This window comes from Anas acuta, chromosome 13 (assembly GCF_963932015.1).
Source record: "Anas acuta chromosome 13, bAnaAcu1.1, whole genome shotgun sequence".
In the NCBI taxonomy this organism is placed as follows: domain Eukaryota; kingdom Metazoa; phylum Chordata; class Aves; order Anseriformes; family Anatidae; genus Anas; species Anas acuta.
In genome coordinates, this window is record NC_088991.1 from 4,405,942 (window position 1) to 4,431,798 (window position 25,857).

At 41.8% G+C, this 25,857-nt stretch overlaps 1 long non-coding RNA gene across 2 annotated transcripts in view; it reads left to right on the forward strand.

Annotated features, from left to right (window-relative positions):
* Positions 1-21,645, forward strand: part of LOC137863638 (uncharacterized) — a 28,080-nt gene extending 6,435 nt beyond the window's left edge. The window contains exons 3-4 of one of the 2 annotated variants that reach the window (XR_011101013.1): positions 17,950-18,099; positions 19,775-21,645. This is a non-coding gene — a long non-coding RNA (uncharacterized lncRNA). Of the gene's footprint in view, positions 1-1,325; positions 1,398-17,949; positions 18,100-19,774 lie in introns of those variants that run through there. The other variant, XR_011101014.1, reaches the window with a different exon arrangement.
* The last annotated feature ends 4,212 nt before the right edge of the window (positions 21,646-25,857 follow it).

Here is a 25,857-nt window from a genome sequence, read left to right on the forward strand (position 1 = left end):
TTTTTGATTCTCCTTGATGGACCTTTTTCCATAAAATTGTCTAATCAGTTTTTTGAAACCCACTTGTGATTTTGGCTGCCATGACATCCCGTGGCAGTGAGTTCCACAACATCATTAGGTATTGTGTGAAAATGAATTTCCTTTTGTTTGCTTTTGAACCTGCTTGCTGCCTGCCAGCTTGAGTTGATGCCCTATTTTTTTTTCTGTTAAGACTGTTTTTAAATAATCATTGTTGTTTACCTTTTCCATGCTGTAACAGCTTGTCTAGAACTTCATTGTTATTCTTGTTTTCCAAGCTGAAAGGCTCCGGCTTGCTTAAGTTTTCCTTACGCTAAGGCTTCCCAACATCACCTGCAGCTTTGGAGCACCATTATTCTTGTCCGTTCTGTAGCTATGTATTTCCACAATTACTGAAACTCTGCTCAGTGTTGAAGAGGTGGGCGTACTATGGGTATATTCAGAGGAATAATGACATTTTCTGCTTTGTTCTCCAAAAAATTCCTAATGAGATGTCTTTTTCCTAGATTCTAACACCCTGCCAATCTCTTCAGAGAACTATGCACTTCTTCAGGATCTCTTTCAGAAGTGGCAATAACTGATCTAAAGAACAGTGAGGCTGGCTCTTTCCTCATACATTATTTTTCGTTTATGAACTTTGAATTAAATTTACTATTTTAACACCCACTCACTGAATACATTTTAGGTTTCATTTTTGGGAATGACTTCGTATCATCAGCAACCTGCCTGCAGCACTTCCACATAGTTTATGGAATATGAAACAGCAATAGGCACATCACAGACGCTGTTCTGAGCCCTCTGGGGAGCTCCCTACATCTCTGATGCTGAACATCTTTTTCTCTTGGCTACGATGTTTTCACCAGCCATGATGTCGCCTTTTCTCTCTTTCTCTCTTCTTACAGTGAGGTTCATTTATGAGCTTGAGTTCATGCCATAGCTAATAGTCTGGTCATTTCCCTTGTGGTACCTGTAGGGATTATCAGTTAATTCCTCATATCAGTTTGTTATTTTTATCTGTGCTGCTGCCTCAAGTTCATTTTCCTTGCTAAAGGGCTGTAGCTTTGTGTATTTAACATAGATACAAAGATTCATTGAGCTTTCTTGCCTTATCGCCTGGAAGTGTTTTCTAAATACCTCCACAAGCTCTTGTTTCTGTGAACTTTGTCCTGCGACTGTAGTGCAGATTTACAAATTGGAACAGAGTTCTGTATTTGTCTGTGGTCAAATTGCTTTGGGATCTTTGGTCCTGTAGCTGAACTTTTCTGTGTGTGTCTTTGAGGACAGTGACACTTGTTCTCTCCCTGCAGAACTAAAACTGGAATGCATTAGTATGTGAGGTGGGGTCAGGAAGTCTGTGCTGGAAGTTATTCTAGAACTGGGTGAGTATTTTTTTATGGGATAGCCTGAAGTGAACAGAGGGACAGAAAAGGGCAAAAATAAATAAATACCTAAATATGTTAATAGGCCATGGTTATGGCACTTGTGATGACTGAAACTTCTCAGCCTCACTGCTGATGGTTCACATGAGTAACATTACTCAAGTTGATTTTTATAGTAGTGGGCTGTATGCTTATGAGACACATAGAAACTTAAAAAAAAAAAAAAAAAAGTGAATAGCCTGATTTGCTTATTATTTTGTAATTACTCTTTTCTGTATATAAGTCCTCTATACTTTAATTGGTTTGTTCTCTTCTTCAGTGAATCATTTAACTAAAATACAGCATAACACACCTGCTGTCAGGAAAAGAGCCAGGTACTTCTCAAAGTTGACTCGAGTAACGTTGCATTGTATGAGATTTCTGAGATCCAGCAGCCAGCTGCCCCACAAGTCACACTGCTTCCTCGCTATGTGTCTGTGAAGAATGGAATTAACTGGCTATGAAAACCACTGTAAAGACACATTTTTGATAAATGCTGCCAGTGGCCAATGGATAGGAAGAAGCTATCTAAGGGAGCACAGACTTGCTTGCATCTGATGGACACCCTTTGAAATGTGCATTAACTTTCTTTGGGATGAGAAGTGTTTCTTTTCAGGACAGCCATTTGAGTTTTGTAATGTGAGTTTCATTCAAATGTCATGCAAAATCAGGAGTTAATAGGATCCAGTTTTTATAGCATTGTCCTTACACAACTGCACTACATAGTAATCGCAGATTGAGTTTCATGCAGGATCCCAAAATGTTTATTTTACAGCATCCTTCGCTGTTTGTATAGCATTGCTGTGGCCTTTCTCCAGATGGGAACATGTGGGAAAGCAAAAAGCAGGTGGCTCGCTCAAGGACGTGAGAATCTATCTTTAGTGGAGTTAACTGGTGCCTTGCTAGCACTTGTGTTAGCTTTGCTTTGGTCTGAGCAGTCACCTGGGCTGTGTTGCATTCCCTTTGCGAGCTGCTAGCACTCCTTAAGACCATATTTTGCAGGAAAGCTGTCCTAAGGACGTGTTGGGCCCTGAGCAACAAGCACGGGCAACTCTCTCATGTCTCTTATTTGTGCTGAGGAAAGATAAGCCTTGCTTATGCTTTCTTTCTCGGTTGATTATGATAAGATTTATCTGCCTCAAGTATGGGAGGTGGGGAAGGCACGGTCTAAACCCTTCCTGAGAACTGGTTCCAACACCAGCCAAAATCAAAGCCTCCTTTCGGTGTAGGGAGCTGGTATTTGTGCTCCCGGGTTGGTATAGCTCTGTCTGAAGCATCGCAAGCCTCAGAGTTTTGCTTCTGGATGTGCAGCAGAATTCAGGTTGACACCAAGAGACCATATTGACTGTAGTGAGGACAGAAACACAGAGCTGGGCAGAACTGAGCATAGACCCAGAAGTCTGGCTTTTCTGACCTCTGCTTTAATAGCACGGGTAGTTACGGCCTTGGTAAAATGAGGGAACGAAGACGAGGAGTATCTTCTCATGCAATAGTCTAAAAATATTGAGATATACCGTTGCTGAGGTTTTCTAAAAGATTAGAAACTTTTCAGATAACTCCTTCGGCAATAAACATGTCAAAATTTGGAAAATTAAAATAATCTACTTCTCAGGCACAATGCAAAAATAAATAAATGAAAAATTACAGCTTCTTTTGTAAACAAACCAGAAACCTTTAGGCCAGTTTTTTTTTTGTTGTTGTTGCTGGATAAGAACACAGCAGCTACTAACGGCAATAGTTCAGCTTAGGCTTGGTAGAAGGAAATGATAGGTCTCAAGTATAAGCTACCTCACAGGAAGATTGTAATGAAATCCAGCCAGCTTCAAGAGAAAAACAAAAAATATTGATTTTTATTCTGAGGAAAGAATGAGAAAAAGAACAGATGTATGGAGTCTTCTGTCCACTTACTGCAGTCTGCAGTGCTGACTTAGAAACAGGCAATGGGTTAGACTTTTCTTCTTGTGCTTCCTCCTGTAGAAATGCCCTGGGTTAGACACTGAAACGATTTGCTTTGGGATAGTACAGGGGAGGGAGAACAAGGACCTCATGCAAGAACTGACCTAAGCTCTGGGAAGGTCTGTATAATCTAATTTACAATAAAATGGTATTTACAACGTTATCAGACAAAGCTGAGCAGTGTTAAGTTAAACAGCATATAATGTGATTAGTGGGGGAGCCGTGCCCATGATGTCATACACATTCTCTGAACTCTTGGAATGGGCAGATAATGTCTCAGGCATTTATTCTCTGGTGACACATTAAAAAAAAAAAACAAAAAGTCCCACCTCCATGCAGCTCTGAGAGGATGAGAGGGAAATGTGTTTGTACACATGCACGCAGACAGCTCCAGGGGAGCTGACGGCACTGCAGCCAGCTGCTCCCTTTGGAGCAGAGCTCGACCTGTGGTTGCACCCTACCTGCGTGGTGCTGTGTGGTGGTTAAAACAGGCCCTTGGGAGCTGCTTAGGAGCTCCAAGTTCTATTCCTGACTTTGCCACAGAAGTGGGTTTTGACCGCTAAAGCTTTCTTTGCCTCTGGTTACTCCGTTTGTAGCAGGCAAAGGTAGTCAGCCGTGTCTGTAAAGTGCCCTGAGTGAAGAGCTGCATGTAGATGGAAACCACTGGCATTCTGTTCATTATGCAGAACAAATACAGCTAGACCACAAAGAGCTTTGCTGCAGATAACAGCAAGCAATTTCATAGTTTGTAATGGCCCATTCAGAAAAAAATAAATCTTTATCTTTCTGTCTCTCTGAGGCAAGCAAAATGGTATTAAAATTTTTGGCTAGACTAATTAATCTGGTAAGCAATACAAATCCCAGCTATAGGTTCACATCAAAGATAATCCAGCCTGTATTTATTTTAAAGCATGCTTGTTGAACTCCGGTGTAGAGATTGACTAGATAGTATTCCTCATTTCAGTGGTGCATGGAGTGAACAGAGGCTAGACTTGAGTTCAGACGGGAGCTACAGATGTAGGGAACGAGACGGGGCCACAGGCAGAGCTGGAAAAGCCTGAAGAAAAGTGGCGGGTTGGGAAGGAACAAGTGGGCTTGGAAACCACGGCTCACACATCAGCTCTATTATATGCCAAAATCTACCACAACACTGGTGCGATCTGCAGCTTTTGTCACAACAAACAGTCACCGTCTTGGCTGCAGCGCTGCTGTGTGCTGATGGCAGCGGTGTGGATTTGTTGAGAACTGGCATGCGTCACTGTCGGTTGACCGCAGAGAAGTCTTTGTTGCTCAGAAAGTGGGAGCCAAACTTTTATCTATGGCTGATGAACCAGGAGCAGGGGCCGAATGTAGTATGAGCAGCGTGGATCCTTGGGCAGTCTGATCAGACCCGTGGGATGTGCCAATACCAGCAGTTAATGAAAGTGAAGCCTACAGGTCATCAGCTTTTAAATAATCAAGACCAACGGCTTTACTGCAGTAGCGTGATTTAACTCTGTGTAGGTATGTGCTACATCATAGGTGCTGCTTGTATTAAAGAGTCTTCGAGTTAAATAGCATTGCACAGCTTATTTTGAGGGGAATTTTTATTTCAGGCATTTTTACATTAATGTTTTTTCCAGTCCTATTACAAATGAAGTATCTGATCGTTGCAGATGGTACCACCAATGGATAATTCTGCATGATGGTACCAGAAAGACGTTTAAAATGACTTAGAATAAACTCTCTAAGAACTGGGCATCCCAGAAACATTCCCAGACACGGAACATTTCCAGGAATGAGTATTTCTGACACTCCCATTTAGAGCCACGTACAAATAGTTACCTGAAACCCAGGCCAGCAGAGAAGCTGCGTGGAGGCAGATTGCACACCGTGCCTGGAGAGCTGGGGTGGGATGTCCTGTCCTGGGCCTCAGGTTACCCATCTGTAAAAAGTGGGGTGTGATGCTTTGTCTGGCCTAGGAAAAGTGTTTGGAATGGCTAGTGACAATTGCCAATTAGGGACATAAACAGTCCTTAAAGTAAAAAAAAAAAAACTTCACCAACTGTAGAGTCTGAATATCTTCATGAACAAAATGCTTTCCTCCCAGCTCTCACAGGAAGCGAGTTAATTGGTAGGCCAATAACCATAATGAGGCAGAACCTGGGGTTTTGCATGTGTATAGCGAGATCCTCCCCTTGGGGCCAAACTCCTGTTCCATATTATGAAAGCAGTAAAAGGTCTCCTCAGCAGGTGCTACATAAAGGCATTTCAGCTTTGCCTTTGCAGCGCTGGAATTGCCAAGCTATTGCTTTCCTGAGTCTCCACGTGAATTCCCCAACCCAATGTGCAACAGCTGTGTGAGAGATACAGCCTTGAGAAAAGGGGTGGCAAAAGAACACCACAAATGGGGATTTAATCAAATAGCACAGAGCTGCAAAACAACATCAGCGTGTTTCTACTCAGCTTTCCTTTGGGTAAGGGAGACCCTCTCCGTTTCAGAGTTCAGAGAAGAGAGGTAATGTGCGATTATATGCTATCCAGGGCCACACTGTGTAGCTTAGAGTTAGTGAATAACACTGGATGTGTTTGTTAATGCAGTGACGTGGCATGGTTTACTTAGAATGATGCCTACAACCCTGAAGGAAGATCTTTCTTTTAACTGCCTGCCTGTCGCTACTGCCTCTGTAGATTTAATGAAGGAATGGTTTACCACACCACCTAGATTTTAGCCATTCAAGCCAGGAAGTGAATTAGAAGCTGCAGTGAGATGGGGCAAGTCTGAGAGGGTGGAAGTAATTCTTGCAGTATAACTTAATTAGAGCAGAGTAGCATTTCCCTTCCTTCAGAGGTGGTTGTAGAAGTAGTTGCTTTCTTCCTTACTGAAGCCTTCTGAAACATAGTTTACACAAACACACAAAAAAAAGTTTACACAAAAAAAATAAAAAGGGCAAGAAATAGTGAGAGTTATTGTTTTGGACTTGTCCTCAAAAAGAGTATGTTTAGCAATGCTTTTTGTTTAATCCTTTTCGGAAGGAAAAATTTGTTGCGCGTCAAGTCTACCTGTATGAGTTTCCACGGTGTTAAGAGCTTTTAGGAAGGCTGTCTTCCTTGTCAAATAGTGACTGTGCCTGTTTCATCCGAGTGATTGCTTAGTTATGATTGATGTATAAAAAGGGGGAGGAGGTTGCATCAAGGAGAATATAGCTAGCTAACTACTGTGGTAGGATAACGTGTTAGAAGAATCAACACCATTACAAAACTGACTTTTTTTTTCTTCTTTAAGTCATAAAAAATTCCTTTTTTTTTTTTTTTTTTTTTGGTGTATGCACTTTACAGAGTGATCAGAAGCTGAACAGCAGCATCTGTCAGAGAAGATAAATGACTTACCAGCAAATCATTGTACTTAAAAGGAAGACAAGAACCTGTGGAGTAAGGGAATGAGTTTTAAATTAGCCATTTCGCTAAACTTTGCCCTAATGAAGGGCTAATCTTTGGGCCCCTGCAAAACAAATGAGAGCATCTAGTTAGACACAACGGAAACCAGCTATTGAAAAGGCCTTTTCCTTATGAACCTAATTGGCAGCAAAATAGTTCCTTTGGTAGCTGTCTTCATTTAACAATATCTTTCCCTTTTCCTGATTTATATACAGTAAAGTAAGGACTCGCTTAATTACAAACACATTTGCCTTTTGCAGATTGAAAACTAAATATGCTTGAGTGAGTTTAGCTAGAGCACTCAAAAATAAGGTGCATAAATTCTGCAGCATAAATTCTTCAGAGGTTGCCTGAGAAGAGCTTTATCTGGAGGAATTTAAGGTAGTGTGCACTCCGAAAGCCTTTTCTGTACGTCGAGGCAGCCCTGTGTGCAGGGTTAACTGGAGTGTGGGCCGGCATGGAGATCAGCTAACTTTACACAAGTTAAAATCTGACCAGGGATTTCAAGGATATTTTATTCATTAAATTAGCTTGTTCTCCTATTCTTATATATAAGGGTAAACCGAATATTTCTGTTTCTAAAATCTGAAGATAGATTTTGTCAGTTTCAGAATCCTAAAGCATCAGGCACTTGATTGCTAGAGGAGCAGGATTGTGCCTTTAAGGCAGAAGGAAGGAATGTGTCAGTCATGGTCCCTCTAAAGCAAGGACTTATCTTGATTATAGAATTAGCGTGGTGGTAGAATATGATCTCATCGCTGTGAAAGATTACGTGAAATATCAACTTGGCTGGCCTTAAAGCAGTTCTTTTCTCAGATGCATTTGCAGTGCAACAGTGGCCACAGGTTTCTGTAATTTGAAGAGATGGCCATAAAGATATTTTGGAAAATTTGGCTAATTGTACGAATTCCAGTAAACAAATTCAGGGACGGATAAAAGCATGACTGTCTGACGTTTTCTTTGACTTTTTAAATCTTATTCTAAGACTCTTAGAGCAAGCAAAACTCGAACACTCTTAACTTCGTAGGACTTACAATTTCTGTCAAAACCTGTGAAAATAGATACTGTTAGATGAAAAGTCCCAGAAGTCAATGTAGGCTGTAATGTAACTTGGTGTTTAGCTGTGCAGAACCTGTCCGTTGGAGGTAAGAATCTACCTGGAAAGTAGGCTTCATCTGAGTAATGAGCTGCCCAGTCTGAGTTGTCTGAGGAAAATTCACCAAGTTTATTCATTTGCTTTTTGTTTTACGTCAGCATCTGAAGTGTTTCCTAGAACAAGGAAAAGTACAAAAAGTATTTCTCTACTAAATCACATGGATGCCTGGCATGTGCACGATGTGTTTGTTTGTTTTTCCAAGGTGCAATTCAAAGACCATACCAATGCCCTGGGCCAAAAGGAAGAATGGGAAGAGATACTCAGACAGCAATGGCCAGGCTGCTCTCATGCACTGATTCCAGCTGTGATCTCCTCAGAACCTATCTCAATGGGAGAATGGCACTGATGCCCTTCAGCTCATATGGAAAGAGGATAGGGGAGATCCTGAATACTCCATGTGCAATGTTTGTCCTAAATCCAGTTACCTTCCCCTGATCCACTTTGTTATTCACTGCATTAATGTCCTCTCTGTCATCCTGTGACATTTGCAGACATAATCCTGCTCTCATAAATAGTTTGTGCTCCTGCAGTGTTTTCTGTCATACTCAGGAAAAAATAATTAAAAAATAAATAGCCCTCCACAGAGGAAAATTCTCACAAACACCGCCTTTCCCCCAGCACTGTCTCCTTTCAGATTTCTGCCACAGCTTGGACTTGCATCGCTGCTGGGTACAGGGCAGGTTCAGGAGCTACTGCACATTGCTTTGAACTGCACAGCCCATTTGAGAACTTTGGGGCTAGAAAGCCTTTCAGCCTCCCACTTTGTACGTATGCAATGTAATCCATTCGGGTCATGAATATTAGACTTTATGCTCCAATGGAGAGCCAAACCTTTTTTTTTTTTTTTTTTTTTTTAATTCTGTACTCAGTTCCGCTTCCCCAGCGGGGCGATAGGTGCCATGCACCATCTGCAGTCAGTGTCAAGTGGCGGAGGCTATGTGGGCATGATCGGAGCCTTGGCTTGATCCCCCACGTCTGTGCAAATAAAACTTGGGTAGATGCTGCCAAGCCGAAGAAAATTATTTCTAGGGGTCCCAGGAGCATTCAAATGACCCCTGTGTTTGGAACATAGGCCCTATTCTGAGAGGCCCTATTTTAGGTCATTCTGTGTCTTTTTGCAAAAGCCTGGAAGAATTGTGTTTAGCAGAAAGGGGTTCCCAGCCTTAGCATAGCAGAAGTGTTTTGGTTTTTTGTTTGTTTGTTTCTTTGTTTGTTTTGTTCTTTTTTTCCCCCCCTCTCTGATTCTTTACCAGAAAACTCAGCAGCAGATCTGATTTAAGATGATGTCTGAGGACTGAATTGGGAAGACAGTTGACTTTCACTGCTGCAAAAAGTGAAACTTCAGTGAAAAGGAATGAGTCATGGGCTTTCTATTTTATGGGCAGTTCATTGAGCTAAAAGAGGAGAACAGAACCTTTTCTAAACTACTCTTTCTTGTAAAATATGCCTAAGCAGAAAACTTTAGTTAATATAATTGAAGTTCTGTTAAAAAGAAATGGTGAAACATAAGGTAGGACTTAGTCCCGTATCTGCGGTTTTCTAGGTAATCCTGTAAAGAGTGGAAAAAAGATGAACCACGAAGAAAAGAAAATTAATGCAGTGCTTTCCAATAGACTGCAGTGGGCGTTGGCTGAGAGTCATGGTTCATTTGACTTGTCTTTTAAAATGTCCTGAAATTTCTGTCTATGTCATTCGCAGTGAAGATGCTTATTCTTACTGGGAGCCTGAGACTGAGAGGCGATTTCTGTGCTCCAGAGCCGCAGTGGCCATCGGGAGGTACAGGGACAGGTGTGAGACTGTGATGAAGCACTCGCTGCCCTGCAGCTCTGTGAAGACTGACAGCTTTTTGGGATGAAATAGAGCTGTGCATTAAGGACCTCAAATTCTTTCCAAGGAATCTCACAGATAGTTGAGAGTGAAGACATTGAGTCATTTCTTGGGAGAGGATTTTGTTTTTATATCCTCAATACAGGGTGTTGCCGTAATATTAATCATTATTATGGATAGAAACAAATGCATTCAGGCTGAAGTTTTGACCCAATCTGTTTTTCTGCTTTTCTGCATTGGTATTTGCTGGTGTGAATTGCGTGTTTTTTCTTTTTCTCTCAGTAACAGTATTTCTAATTATGCCAAATGGGAACAGCAGGAAATGGCATGACCCGACTCTACAAGCAAGTCAATTTTTTAAGTTTTGAAGCTATAAAGGACTTTTTTTTTTCCCCCAAAAAATATTCAGATGTTAATGTAACTGTGAGGTCATTTGTTCTTTCTCTACTGTACTGTTCATTAAGTTGTGGTCTTTGAGAGTTCAGTTTAGGGGAAAACACACATTTGCTTGTGTTGCTTCTTTTAGGATTTAAATTCTGTTAAGCTACACAAAGAATAGTTGGTCCTTGAGAGACTGGGCTCAAAACTACATTTTGTGTGGTTAACGTGCTTTAAGCTCTTGATTTTTCTGCTTGTGCTATCTCCTGTCAGGTCTCTTCTACATTCTCCTCTGAACTGGTTTCTGTATTACAGGCTGTGGTTCTCCCACTTGTGCCTCAATGCCAATCCCATTTTTCATTCTGCTTTCCTAAACCATCACTTCTCGGGTTCAGAAACCTTCTTTAAATTCACATTGTCAGCCATATTCAGAGTTAGTAAGCTGCAATATATTAAAATAACATCAGCTTCTCTGCCTTCTCTTCCTTGTCTGTTGTCTGTCTTCTCTATCTTGGCTTGCACGCTGCCAGCATTTCAGAGCAAGCATCAGCTCCCTGTTGTGCATTACACAGTACCTCGTTACTTGGCATGTGGTAACTTCTGTCTGAGTCCTGGCATATTCTTAGCAAGTTCTTCTTCCTGTTCATCAGGCTGGATGCGCTGAAGAAGCAGTGTCTAGATCTGGATTGAATCTAGGATGAAGTTGTGAAGTTCAGGACCGAAATTGCAGAGGTGCGCTCTCACCAACAAGGTTCTGGGCCTGAAATGGGAGGCCTACGTTTGGTCACCTGCTCCATCACTGGAGAGTAAAGGAGCTGTTCCAGGCTGTTATCAGCTTAACAGAGCTTTTAGTCTCTTTACAATGTTGTGTGTGTGTGTGTGTGTGGGGTGAGGCTTTTTAATTCTGGATTTGAAGCAATTGGGTTTCAGAAATTTTGGAAACGATGAGAGACAAGAATGCACTTCCTGCAGTGCATCTCTCCCAGCTCTGAAATTCCTGCCTGTGTTGCCACAGAATGGCTTAAAGGCTTCAACCTCTGGCTTTGAGCACCAGATACTTCATGTGCCTTTCACTATCCCCACCTTTGTTAAGGAAAATGTTATGACGTGCTCCTATCATGTTCACAACTTTCTTTCTTCTACTGATTATTTCCTCCTAGCACCAAAACAAAATTAGACCTGCAAAGAAAATGTTAAATCAGAAACATCTCTATGCTGCTGGCAAATCTCTGCAGTCAGGCTGAGGAGCCCCTAGACCTTATTTTAACTTATTCTGGTTTACACTGATGTCATTTAATTGATTTCAATGGGTTACTTTGGTCAGCTTAGTGTCAGGCTCAGAGGCTATGGCAAATACTTGCGTGTTGCTTCACATCAAAGCTTCACCTCTCGGTACAGCTGCCCTCCCTCATCCTTGGCAGTGAGAAAGTGTAACGCCCTCATAATCTCTCTTCTTCCCTAAACCTAAAAGTGCAAAAGGATTTTGATCAGAAACTGTCAAAGGATTGGGCTTGTCTCAAAAAAAAAAAAAAAAAAAAAAAAAAAAAAAAAAAGTTGAGGCTAGATTTGTCTAACATTTTCTTTACGGTCCTAGGGAGGGGTCTGGGCTTTTCTTTTTTGACCCTGTGCTCTTGCATTGCCAGTTCTGCTGTGCATCTTTTGTGGGCTAAAGGGGAATTGCTTTGAATCATCTCCATCTGCTTGCCAAGAGCTGCTGCTGCTGTCTCAGCCCTGGGACGAGGAGCAGATCTTCTGTCCATGCTGACTAAGAAGGGGAAGAGAAGAGACAGGATTTTCCAGGATTGGTGGATTGATAAGTATGGCCTAAGAGTGGAACTGAGGGCTATCTTGATGTTTTGGGGAGGATGCTTTGGGCTGACCAAAACTGTGTGAGGATTACAGAATTCAACACAAAGACTTTAGAAGCAGTAAGTTACTTGAAAACCATGTCTACTTCTGTCTCTTGGTGTATCAGCCAGTGTGGTGATGTACAGGGGCAGCAGGGAATAAAATGTGTGTAGCAAAAGCTAGGAGGATTGAGGTTTAGGCTCCCCTTTACTGGAGCGCAAGTACAGCTTTGTAGGAGTCAGGGTTTGTCTGCATTGCTTGTTTGAGCATTACAGGTACGAATTTTATACTAAGGATGTCTTAGCCACCCTCCTTAGTTTTCTGCTCCAAGCACATCCACGCTGCAGCAGAAGTGTAGACCAAGTTTTCTTTGCATTGGAAACTTTTTGTGTGTGTCATTTACACAGACCCCCCAAACTACCCGGCGGTCTCAATGCCTGCTTCCTGTAGTTCAAACCTATAGCTAATTCCGGTGTTGTTGTTGTTTCTTTAAGGGGGTTTGAATCTTGTTTAAATAAATTTTGAAATGTCTTGTTCTTCAGTCTTTGGATAGAAACGTCCAGCAAGTGTTACACCAGTTTAAGGGAATGTGCTTTTCTTGAGCTGCTGAGACTGTCTACGTTTTTCATTAGGTTCTCTTCTTTTTTTTCTAGCTTTCTTTTTCTTGGTCTTCACTAATCAAATTGAACTTAATACTTGAATCAAATTCTAAACTCTGATGTTCAAAGAGGATTTGTGATCAGGCTGAAATAATTAATCCTTTCCCTGCTGAACCCACCTAATCTACCTGCGACTTGTGTTCTTGCCCTTTTTAGTGCAACGTTTCTGTCACCCAAGCAAGAAAAATAGATCTTCACATGCTTGGCTGATCCATGTAAGCCACTGTTTAGTGAATGGGCCCTTTGGTCTGTCATTTTTTTTTCTGCTTGTTTGATAAACTTGAGACATAGTTACTTTGAAGACTGGGCATTATCTACCTGCTCTGGGAACGGTTCCATGAAAACTGAGATTGGATCTCTGGGCTGCTGACAAGCTAATTTTGGACATTATTGCAAGCCTCAAGGTCAGTGTGCCTTTCAACAGCAGAATAGAATTTCTGGTGCATTCATCTCGTTTTAAATAGGTCTCTCTAAACCCAAGTTACACTTTCTTAGTGGTGCGAGAGCTCAAGCACACGTACATTGCAGAGGAGTTTAAAAAATATTGAGGTAGGAAAGGAAGAAGACCTTGTTTCAAACTTTGGAGAGGGAATTAAGTAACAGCAGGAGTCTTCGCCCCTGTGAGCCTTCATCCAAACTCTGGGTTAAGAAAAATACTCACTGTGTTGTAATGAAGCTGAAAAGAACTGAGCGTGTTCTCTGGGAAACAACTAGATGGGTTTCTGGAGTGATTTTTGTTCTGTAGCTTACAGGCAGTACCACAATAAGCTCATCTAAGGCAGTTTTAGTGAGGAGGGGAGACTGCAAGAATGGGGATGCTGAGCTCTGTTTCTCCAGGGCAACCTGGGGGTGTTGAGCTGAGACGAGATGTGAGGCTGGTGGGACCAGTGTGGTCATGGGTCCCACTCCTCTCCGACTGCCCCGAGAGCCTTCACCCCTAGAATTCTGGCCTGGCAGTCAGGGGACAGTGCAACTATCTGAAAGGACTGGTAGGTGGCTTCTGCTGTACTGTCAGAACACGCCGACCTCTTTCTTAATTGCCAATTAGTCCTGGTCAAGCATCTAGGCAGAGTACTACCCAGGTGTGTGGTGAGAATGTACAGAAATTTCATCTTGCATGCAGACAAGCTGGCAAAGATGCCATCTTGCTACAAATAATAAATGATAATACAATTTAGCTGTGCTTGACAATGGTAGTTAATGTTACCTACAAGCTGCCCTCCTTTGTTCAGACTTGCTGCTTTTTTTTTTAGTGCTAAGTCTGGAAAGCAGAAGTAGCTGCTGGGCTTGCTGGAGCTTTCACCAGCAAGGGTCTAAATACATGCACAGCTGGCTGGAGCTGAGCAGAGCTGGGACTGAGAGGACCAGCAGCTGGAACTGCCTGGGTTTTCAAGCAATAGGGTGACAAGCATAAACAAGGTAACGCTTAAAGAAGGGGAGTTACAAGAGTAGTCTCCAGTGCATTCATTTTTAAGCACTGCAGGTTAGGAAACAGAGAGGGTGTGTCCTGCAGTCCAAGAGATATGTGTCCTGATACTCTTGCTGTGCATGAATGTGTGCAAATTGTTATCTCTGTGCTTTGGTTTCTCCAGGAAATGGGGGAAAATTGTAGTTAGATGAAATATGCCATGTCAATTATTTTTCTTTCTTATGAAAGATCCTTCCTCTTTCTCCACGCCCTGCAATGTGTGCCGTGTTTTGCATGCTGTTTCTCTACCCTCTGACTTGCTGACCTTCTTTGGGCAAATAAAGGCCTGATGTAACTTCCCCTGAGTCCCATCTGACACCGCTGCCTTTTGATCCCATCAGAGCAGTTTTATGATGACTGGAGGGAGCGCTGCAGAGCTCTCGAAGTTGAGTTCTTTGTCTGCCCACGGTTGACCCCCACTGTCTGGAAAACCAAAACTGTGTCTGGAGAGAGTCTCCTTGGCTGTTGGAAAGTGGCAGAGAACAGCAGCTATATTTAATCTTTAATAAATGAGCAATAATAGGTGTTTATGGAATGTCTGCAATAGTACATAGTATTAAAGTGCAGGTTAACGTTGTTACTACTATTTTCAAGCAAGGGGAAGGTACTGCTACTTTTAATGAAGTGCTTATGGCTTTGTTGATTGCAGGAGCGTCCAGCTCCCCGTGCTGTAGGACTGCAGAGCGCCTGAAGAGGTGATGTTCTGCTCAGGTTTGTGTGTTCAGGCCTACCTGGTGAGACAGGGATTACTGACTGCTGAAATCTCGCCTCCAGATCCTGCACGATTAGACTGGAAGGTAGCAGGTCTCTTGCAGGAGCAACTTTCTCCTCCACAAACGGTCCTGTCATTTTGGGGTGAGACTTGTTAAGGCCGAGGTCTCTGGTTTGGCCATGTTGGGGTCAGATCTGTTTGTGTTGAGTCAAGATCTGGATAAATTAAAAACAAAGAAGCTCAAGACTGGTCTTTGACGATTTATATCCAGACTGTTTATCCGTGAGTTTTGAAGAAATTTGTATCCGAGGGTTGGATTTCAGGAAACTTTCATTTGGGGAGTGACTGCTAAAAGTGTTGCAAGAACCCTAGAAACCAGAATTCTTTGTTCATGAGCCATACACAGTGCAGACAACAGCAACAGCAGCACTCTATTTCCCCAGGAATTGCAAATAAGCTTAACCCTGAGTTGGAAAGTCCATACTCTGGAGAGGCAAAAGGAAATTCAGTATCTGAGCTAAGTGTGTTCTGACTTCCTTGGGAGAAAGTCTGCCAACTGCACAAAGTTATGATGATGATGTGACGAGGACCCACCGTCCACTGAGGCCTCCACGAGCCAATGACGTTCATGGAGGACTCCAAAATATGCAGTCCCACAGGGTGGGAGGCATGGAGGTAGGCAGTAGGCCTTTATTATTCTTACCCCGCTATACTTGGATGCCTTGGAGAGCTTCAAGGTAAAACTTTTGATGTCCCTTTTACAATGATCTGTTTCTTTACGTATTTTGAAATATCTGGTTCCAATGGTACTAAAAATTTGCTGTGACTGAGAACTTTTCCAATGCAAAGTACTTGTTAAAATACAACACGTGTCCAGGCCAGACTAGACCAGGCTTGAATAAAGATTGTACTATTCTCCAAAATATATTGAAAGTTTGGCAATTTTCTTGAGCTTACAAAGTAACTTTCCATTGAAGTCTAATTATAGGCTTAAGAGTAGAAAGGCTTTCCTGTTATATAAAAAATAATAGTGACCTTTACGAGGTCCGGTCTGTAGTTTTGAAGGCTGATGCTCAGGGATGTGTTGCTATTTGTCTCTCTTTTTTTTTCCCCTTCTCTTTTCAGCAAGTAATTCTAAAACTGTCATTTTTTCCAACCCCTTTTCTGAGCAACGCCATTTGTGTTTGTCAGCCCAAGCTTCATCCCGGTGTGATAAATGTTCACGCTGGTCTATTTGTTACCTTTCTATGTGCTGCATTTTTGTCTCCCTTAGCGTGGGTCTGTTTTCATTCTTACGGTATGCTGTTTGGCCCTAGCTTATGTTTGTCTTCCCCAGCTGGAGGTGGATGCCACATGCTACTACTTCTTAATCTGTTCTGTTTGAGGGAATTTTGCTACAGTACCAAGCAGGTGGCATTTTCTGATAAAGCAAAGGTACTCTCTTTTTTTTTTTTTTTTTTTTTTTTTTTTTTTTTTTTTTGCTATCAGCATAGTCCTCACAGTCAGGCATTTGGAGTCTGAGAGTCAAAAGTTGCTTTTTATTTATTTGCCTATTTCCGATAGCCTTAATGCAGCTACCTGGGCTGCCAATCTGTTAAATTAAGCTCTGGATCCCCAGTGCTGCCGGAATGTAGGTTCCTACCCCAAAGCTGTGTTTGAAGTCATTTATGTCAACTGTTTTGCACCTCAGTTTATCCATTATGAAACTGGACGTAATGCTATCTGAACAACAGTGTCATCGGACAGAAGAACATGCATTTGAAATGTATTCATAGTATTTGTGAGTCTTCTGTCAAAAGATTAAATGGGGAAAAGTTATGGGGGAAATGGTGTGCGTTGCTGCTTTTAGTCATTACTCTCACATATTTTCCTAATGGCTGTTTTTTGCTCAGGAGCTGACGGATTTAATTTGTTCTGTAGTTTGTGGAACACAGGTGCAGCCCTGAAAAGTGATAAATGCCTTTCTTGAGCACTTCCATTAGCTTCAGCTTCTCACAGGACTGGGCCTACAGTTTATTATTGATAACCCAGATACTTTGTTGATCTCCTACTTGTAGGAGATGTTCTGTGAAAAACTATCTTCTTTGATTCCAGCAGGCTTCACAAAATTCTTTCTGTTGAAGTTTAGTTTATTATTTTAGGGTTTTCCACTACAAGTGAGATTTATGCTGCACAGTGGTGCCAAATCAGGGCAAGAGCTCAAAGCCTTTAGTACAAAATATTTTCTGCAAGTGCTTGATACACCAGATAAATTCAATCGAAAACAGCTATTCAAATCTTCCTAGAGCAAATACCAGGCAGATTTTTCAAGGAAGGCTTGTGTATGTGCTTTATTTTTACTTTTATTCATGTTTTCCTCATCCTTCTTTCCTTAGCTTAAATATGAAAGGCCTAAAATTGTACTTTTGTTGATCTCATAGGCTTTTCTGTTTGGATCCATATATTCCTTATAGCTCCTGGGGAAATAATCAAAAGCAAAATTCTTCTTATTAATTATAGGAACTCAGTAATTAGACTAGCTCTTTCTGACATGCATGTAATAAGGCTAGGAATATACTTCTTTATTTGGAACCTTAGATTCAGATCTTGAATTCATTATACTGGCAAATAAACTACTTTCTTGTAGTGCCATGAAGCTTTTCCACTACTGAAAGGGAAAAAAACAGGGCCAAAAAGGCAGGTGAGAGGGACAGAAGAAGACGACTCATATTTTCTTCTTAAAGAATGCATAAATGCTGGTGTAAGTCTTATCCAACATGAGGTATGTAAAATATTAGAGATGTTCCTTCTCTATCGAGTTTCATTTTTGCTTCAATAAATAGTCCAGATACGTTTTAGGAATTCTCTATCCTAAAGGTAGCTGTGACTTGGAACAACTCAATCTCAGGAATCTCTGTAGAGCTGCTGCTTTCAAGAGAAATACACGGTCTGATTTTCCAAACAAAGGGTGTGAGATCATTATTAAAGTCATTCCTTTTCTCCTATCTTTGTATGCTTGTGTGTGATTTTGTAAAAATGAGCTAGCACCATTAGAGGTTAGTGTCTTCCCCTTATTTATGGGCTGTTAGGATGATTTACTGTTCGTATTGCAGCAGCACCGAGAGCTCAAGCTTCCTATACGCTGGGCACCGTGCAGACAGCGAGTGAAGTTGGCTCCTGCAGGGAGGACTTGCTGTTCGTTGGCTTCAGCCCTGCCTGGGGAGGAGTTGGCCTTGCTCCTGAAGCTCTCCAAAGGGATGGAGGTTTGTCTTGTCACTGTTCTTGAAGCAGTCTGATTTCTTCGTATTCCCCACTTGCCTGTAATCTGTCAGGTTAACCTAACTCCATGGGTTAGCCCAGAGGGATGTTTGTGTGCGTTAATCCTAAAACCACTCTGAGAAAAAGAGGGTTGAAGAGTACACATTATCTTGTGTCCTTCCAGTGGTGGTACTCCTGTTTGATTTTGATTTGAGCAGGTGAATGACTCAATAGCCCATTAGCGAGAATTTGACCTACTATGTTCCCCGTTTCCCTTTCCAGCTCAGTATAATTTATGTGGCAATTATATTTCAGTTGTAACTCAATTCCTGGTTTTGTTCTTATTACAGAAGTTAGTACTGAAAGGCATTGTGCTGACAGAGGGCTTGGAATAACCACCAAGCTATTTGTCTGTTTAACATACAATTTTTCAAAGACAGCATTTTAATGAGTGGGAGAACACAACTGGGCTAACTGTACTTTAGAAGCTCAGCTCTGGTTTTCAGACTCTTTGAATTTCAAGCTGTAACATCAATGCTGAGTGATACCACTAAAGAACTGTGAAATGGAGAGCTACCCCCGTTCCCCCCTCCTCATCCCCCCTGCAAAATAAAAAGCAGGGGAGAAAAACAATGCTACTCTGACTTATTTATCTTTATCCAGTTCCTCTGTCAGTAAGGGGATAAAGCGAAAAATTCAGAACAAAGTAACTTAAAAAATCAAAGGATTAAACCCCTATGTATGTGATCCTGATGAATTGGATGATTCAGAAGATGTTAACCAGAGCAACAGCTGTAATGGAAGGAGAGCCTGTAACAAACAGGTTTTCTGATTTATCGGGGTAATCAAGCATAGAAGTGGGCAGGCACTGGGTGGTACAGAATACCAACATTTTTTTGTGCTGCCTGGGAGATATATTTGAACCTTTAGGGAAGAATTGCCCCCCCCTCCCCTCGCCCCCCCTTAATTCCACTGCATATTTTTTTTTCTTCTTTTCCTGAAAGTGTAAGTAGGGCACAAGCATTGCTTTGAATCTCATTTTTAAACTTGTTTTAAATCTTCCTCAACTTAAAATGGTTATTGCTTGTTTATTGCTGTTAGTAATGGAGCGACCTCACAGGAGACTAATCCTGCTTCTGGAGAACTGCGTTCCCTAACATAAGGGAGGAGGCAATATGTGCAATACGTGAGGGGAAGTGGGCAAATAGAAATCTAGATGTGCTGGGCTGCTTAGAGAAATGCAACAAGTACCCTCTGCTGTTTTCAGTGTGGTTTGGTTTGGTAGCAATTAACGGCCTTTGAATTGAAAACTTTTTAAAAGAAATCCCTAAGATAACTCTTAAAAATCACCTTTAATGGCATTTTCCTTTCCCGCTAGTGCAACGTCCCAGCCTCTCTTTTATGTGTGAAATCAACAGGAACATGATGCAGGCCAAGGTTAACATCACTTGACTGTGCCTGTGTGCTTAACAATCTATGTTCAGTGTGGTGGGACCGAGGTTTTCACCAAATTTTGTCTCTTATAATGTACGTTACATTTTAAGATGCTTTACAATTTTAATTCAGGGAGTGTTCTCTGCAGTAGAGGCTTGATGCTCCCTGAAATCCCTCAAGCAGTATAGCTGCTGAAAAATGCCACATCTTGGTATTTATTGGACTGGGATTTTTTTTTTCATGCAGAGATGTTTCCTTCTTGAGATCAAATTCCTGAAGAGAAGCCCTGCCTTGGCTGGGCAAGACCAGTGATTCCAGTGATTTTGAGCTCACAGAGGTCTGGTTGCATCATCTATTTCTTCCTCTTCATTATTGCTGGGTATTTTCCCAACAGCACGAAGTGCTCATTTCAGTTTCCCATGTGGTGATGGCAGCCTCTTTCACATGGCCACAGCACCTTCTGAAGCTCCCTCTGTGAAACACCAGCCATAAGTAATCAGCATATAGAAATTCCAGCCACTTGGGACTGGAAGGAAGAAAGCACTGAATCACCTCTCCCCAGCGTTTGTTTTCATCAGTATTGCTGTATTTTCTTAGTCTTAAGATCTTTCTCAGTAGCACGTTTGTCTGTTGTATGTTTGTTAAGAAAATAATTTTTGTTTGCTTGTTGCAAGGAGGAAAGTTCACTGCACGCATGTGATTATTTGTTTGGTTTCCTGAGGTGGTTCCTGAAGCCAGAGTGCAAAAAATGTTGATACAGCCTCTCGAGATGATTATTGGAGGGAAGTAGTCTTTTCGATTGTGTGTGCATGCAGTTGCCCAGACTTACTTTTTTATTGTTATGCATCCCTTAGAGCAGGGGGTTTAGTGATAATATTCTTTGTTGTGTTTTTCTTTTTTTTTTTTTTTTTGAACAAGATGCATGGTGTTGTGGTAAATAATTTCTCTGCAAGTGTTTGAGTGAAGCTGTTCCCTAGTTGTGAGTTTAGTACTGTTTCTGCTCCTGAACTGGATGCAAGTTCAAAACCTTTGTCTGTTCTTAGCTTTCACTACTTGCTAGTTCTGCTGCTGGGTTTGCTGCAGTTCCTGTGTGAGATGAATTTTTTGTGCCTGGGAGCCCAGTCACAGGCTGAGAATCCATTCCACGAGGCAGAATCCAGTATCTGCCTAAATGAGAGACCTCTTAAAAATAATGTTGGAATAGTATCACAGGGCATCCAAACAAGAAAAAGAAATTAAAAACAAATGAAGAAAGCAGACTGCCTTTTGTGCCTTCAGGTGGAGTAAATCTGGGCTTTCATAAATATTTTCCCTGAGTTTGTGATTTCATAGCTGAGTGCCTCCCAACAGAACCACCTCTTTGCCAGTTTTTTACCAGCCCCAAGCTACTACTTTCTCCCCTCAGCCTACCTAAAATTCTCTGCTTCCAGCACCCCCAAGTCAAAGCCCCTGCCGCTCGTGTGGTTCCCTGCCTGGCTACAGCTGCTGCCTCCCCTCTTCCCTCTTGGTAGCTCCGGCTCTTGCCCTCTCCTTGGCCATCCTGGTCAACCGAGCCCACCTGTTTGTTCTCCTCTCGCTGCAGAAAGCAGTTCCCCATCTTCTGGGGCATTGCTCTGGTAGCAATTTAGCAATTAGCTCTGGTAGCGATTTAAGAAAACCTGGACGCCAGCTGGGACTTCCAAGGAAGAAAAATAAGATGTGTCTGAGAGAAAACAGGTGCACCCCAGCTCTGGGTTCGGTGAGCTCTAACAATACATCTGATGAGACAGCAAAAATATTTTGGGTAACCTTAAGAAAAGCTGTCTCCTGCACTACATTATCATTACTAATGGCACATTCCTGGTTTCAGTAACTATATCAAGGGTGTTTATTTTAGGGAGAAAGGGCACAGTTTATTTTGCACAGAAGGTGTTTGGGAATGTTTGTCATGATGTGTCAGTGACAATTCAAAAGACCTGGCGTTGCCCTCTTTGCAAATCACCGTTTGACTCCCCTGGCTCCCGTTGCTTTAAGATCTTGGTATTGAAGACGTCTCCCCCAGTGCAATGTTGATAATATTTTTAACAAAAAGAGCTTTCGTGTAATTGATATCTCCAATAAACTGAGCTCCAAAAGCATGTTTTAACCTGTGTATTTTGTAAACACGACATGAAAAATTCACAGAGAATTTCTGTTACATCCTGAGGCAACTGGGAGCCTTTTCCAAAGTGAAGGCAGGGGAGCTACATGGTGTATGAGGAAGAGAGAGTGAACAAAGAGCAGCCCAGATGGGAACGTACAAGCAATTGCACTGGCAATTAGTAGGTCTCGTGCACCCGGCAAAATCTATTTATTCTACTGTGGCCTCAAGACAGGCTGCCTGGTGGAGGCATAGGGTATGCTGCCAGAAAGTTCTGTGCAGGTTCAGGGACTTCACCTTCCTAAGCAGCACCAGGTTTTGCTGGTGTTGACTCTTGCTAGTACAGCCCCACCACCAGCAGTGGTGGGACCAGGAGTCCCAGCAGTGTAACAGTGTCAGCTGTAGGATGTGCATTTTCCATGCCCTGAGCTGACCTTGGGTGTGCAAAACTCTGGCAACGCTTTACAGTGTAGACATGGCCCGAGGCAGATGGAATTTGCCAAACGTGGTGTTTAATGAGACAGCCAAGTGAGCATAATACACAGCGAGTTCAGTAATGCCCCTCAGGGCTGGGGTCCTCGGAATGTGCTGTGCTGGAGCAAAAGGAGCAGCGGTGGAGCCGTGCAGGCCCAGCACAGAGCCAGGCAAGGGGCACATTGTGCTTCAGAAGAGAGCTGTTGGAGCTCTCATACGATCCAGTATGTGGTATTTGTTATAAACAGGGCTATTCTGAAAAGTGTATTCACAGGTTTGAACAGGTTTCATCTCAGGTCCTTGAGGTACAGGTTTCGAAGTAGTTGCACGTTATTGTGTTCCCCTGAAATGTTGGGGTACCGTTGTCACAAATTCTGTACCTCGCTGTGTCAGTTCACCTGCCTGCCTGTGCACAAGTGAACGTGTCATGTCATACGGACACACGGTCCAGACATGCCTATTGCCCTGTGATCCTCAACATATCTGCAATTGGAAACACGAAGAAAATATTAACAAGAGGATTTCTAAAGGGTTCTGAAGGAGGAGAGGGGTTCTTGTGAGAGGGCTTTTTCTTACTCTTTTTTTTTTTTAAAGGCAAATCCTTTTACGTTATCTCCTAGAAAAGCCGCTCACCAATCTCACCATTTGTGCATGAGGGCCACAACCCATCCATCTGTGCATGAGGGAAGGCATGGGGTAAGGAATTCCTGGGTTTTGCACCTGCTGGCAGATGCAGCACCTTTTAAATGCTTTAGAAAATGAGACTACATTACTTTTTCTCTCTTTTCAAGATGAAGTTTTCTCTTTTCACAGAGCATTTTGCTCTTTTAGACTGATTTAATCACAGATTAAAAACCATTAGAAACATGTTTTGAGAGACCTGGTCGGGCATTAGACCACACCCAGCAGGTTATGTCTTTTGCTGGCATAAGTTTAAATTGCAAGGAGAACCTAATGAGAGTGCTAAGTGTTGCAATTCTAAAAATGGAACTCTGTGAGCAAAATCTCCTTGAGCTCAAGGGAAATTAGTTCTACTTTATTGAGGAGCTAAGAAAATAAACATTATTATTGCTTGGTTTTGAAGTGCTTTTAATTCAGCACAGTGATCTCTGTTAGAAAGGCATTTAGAGCTCAGCTGCTTGACAGTGGCTTGCTTTTGGACACTTGTCTTTAGACTGTAAGGAATAATAAACTACTGCTACTTGTTTTGTAGAATTTGGATCTGTTTGTGAGATGACACTCACAATGTTGAGATGACACCATGACACAAATGTAAGTTCAAGTCTGATGGAAGCTCTGGAGGAGCACTGCAATAGGTTAAGGTATACGCTAAGAGGGGAAAAAGAGTGAAGTTTGAAGTGTGGTGTGTTTGGTTCTCCCTTCTCCCATTTCTGCTCTGTGAGCACAACCTAAAACAGATCCCCTGCTGGGATCCCCTCCTGTATGGAGGTCACACAGTTTATTTCTGTCATGCTCACGTGGTCTTGTCAATAACGGGAGCTTTTTTAAAAACCAAAATACACGGTGTCGCTTTGTGTTATGATAGCATCCAAGGACCAGTTAGGATCAGGACTTCATCTGTTGCAAGCTGAATCTATTATGAGATGAACGTGTTGCACCGATCCACTGAAAAAAATCCAACCCAAGATGCTACAGAGGAATGCAACAAGCCGTAGGAGGGGAAGCGAGGGTAAAGCAGCTGAAGTGATGGGTGGTCTGCACAATGCTAGAAAGGAGACAAAAGGCTATATGCTAAAAACTGTCACTTAGAACTATCCAGGCAAGTAACTGAAAGATAAGACTTGGAACAGGGGAAAAGACCTTTGTTTAACTAAACACTAAAGACATCTGAAAGATCTTGAGTTGATGTGGGGCTGGGGTGGGAGGAGGCAGGACAGGCAGGTGAGCAGATTAATGGCATTGTTGCAGCTTGCCCATATAATGTTTGGGATTTTTATTTCCTCAATTGCATTTATTTGGTGGGGTATTGTTGATACAAGCTTGGTCTAGAAACATAGAACCAAGTCATTTGAAAAGGTCTGGCTTTAGGAGAAATGTATTCCTGTGTGCTCCCACTGCTTTTCAGGGCTGGTGACCGATGCGTGAAAGTTTGACTGACAAGGGAGGCAAGTGCAAAACAAATTGGAGAGGAAATGAAGAAACTCCTCATGCTGAGGATGTAAGATGGGGAGCAGAGTAAATGAAGCTAGATTATTACATAGTCGAAAATTATTCCTCTGTCACATCTACTTATTGAAGGCAATAGTATGTTCTCCAGGCTATTAAATGAAAAATCAGAGATAAAATGTCAGAAAGGCAATTAAATTATCTGTGGATGGATGCTACTGCCATCTCCTGAAGAAAAAATGGATGCTTAATGAGAATTATAAAAATTATAAGATTCTGGCTAACCACAGTCTCCTTTAACCTGAGTACTTCTGCTGGAACGAGAGCATGACATTCAAAATCTTCCTGTCTCCTGGCAAATCTGGAGTCGGAGGCAGTATCTTGGAAACCTTGGTTAGGTATGTAGTATTCAGCAATTTCACAGATGAGCTTCCAGGAAACCTTTACAGATTTTGCAATAAAAATAGCATTCATATATGACTTTGTTTATGGTGGGGCCCTACTGAGAATTGTTTGGGTTTTGTCTGTAAAATTTCTAGCCAGTTGGTCTTGCTAAGAACAAGTGTAAGTTGGAGCACTATGGCATTTAAACCCTATGAGAAGAAAGTAATATTTGAAGGGAAATCATATTTTGGGCCCAGCAAGTTTGACATTGACTGCTGCCAGAGTTTTAAATATTATTGAGCTCAACAAAGTTTTCCATCAAATTCCAGAATCATCTGGAACGTTCCCTTTTACGTGAAATAAATGCTTGTGAGCTGCCAGGTGATTAACAATGTTTGCTGAGATGTGAACAACGCAGGGTGCCTCAGGAGACTCTGCTTTGTTTTGCTACTGTAATTTCCAGTAAAGATTTGGTCAAGACTTGAAACTCTCAGATGATGTATTTTGCAGCTTTAAGTTAAAATTCAGACCTGCCAAAAGGTTCTTGATTGCTGGCTTCTCAGGCTGAAACCACCTAATTTTTCCATTGTGGTTTGTATATCTAGTTATGGATGACCATTTTATCTCTCTGGCTTCAGAAAAGACAAACACTGTATCACTTCCTAAGTGAGAGGAAAAAAAGAACACCACCTAGTAAAATATTAGTAAGATTTTTCAAAGAATTACAAATTAATCAGATATTGTACAAATAAACACTGAGAGTCTAGGCTGTAGTGAAAAGATTTACACCCTAACAGAGATGAGCCATTGGTTACATTTCAAGGAAAGGGTCGGTGTGGAGAAATTAATGGTTTTGAGGAGGAATCTAAATTGAGAGGGCATTTGGCAGGCAAAATGAAAAACTAATCAAGCGTAAAGAGCAGCAAAAGCTTGGACACAAAATAAACCAAAGAAGCAGCAAACTTAAGGAGGAAGAAATAGAAAGAGCATAGAAATTAGAAGTGAGAATTAAAACAAGAATATCTTGAAACCTCTAAGGGATATAAGAAAGATTGGTAGTTAATGGGGTGATGTTGTTAGCAATTTATTGCAGATATAAGATACTGTGAAGAGACTAAGTATTATTCTCAAACTGTGAGCCGTGTGTAATGCCAATGCAGCACCTGCTAATTTTGTTAATGCAAGGGGATGCTTAAATGGCATTGGGTCTTCAGCATTTTAAACT